Source organism: Monopterus albus, unplaced genomic scaffold, assembly GCF_001952655.1.
Source record: "Monopterus albus unplaced genomic scaffold, M_albus_1.0 scaffold96.1, whole genome shotgun sequence".
NCBI classification, from domain to species: domain Eukaryota; kingdom Metazoa; phylum Chordata; class Actinopteri; order Synbranchiformes; family Synbranchidae; genus Monopterus; species Monopterus albus.
The window spans coordinates 3923676-3923903 of NW_018127976.1; the positions used below are offsets into that span (position 1 = coordinate 3923676).

General features: G+C 53.5%; 1 protein-coding gene across 1 annotated transcript in view; it reads left to right on the top strand.

The window, feature by feature from the left end:
• The window catches only part of LOC109965141 (partitioning defective 3 homolog), a 428297-nt gene that overhangs the window by 24770 nt on the left and 403299 nt on the right, over nucleotides 1-228 (top strand). The gene's annotated exons all lie outside the window — the stretch shown is intronic.

Consider the following 228-nt stretch of genomic DNA (forward strand, 5'->3'; position numbering starts at 1 on the left):
ACTGTTGATCCGGCGGCTTGAAGTGGAGAGGGTGAGCAGCTTCAAATTACATCAGCTCCACATCAGTGAGGACATCATTTGTACACATAACACCACACAGCTGGTCAAGAAGACCCAACGGCGGCGTACTTCCTGAGGAGGCTGAGGAGGGTTGGCATGTCGCATGTAGGATCCTCAGCAACTTCTACAGCTGCATCATTGAGAGCCTCTTGCCCAGCTGCAGCACCG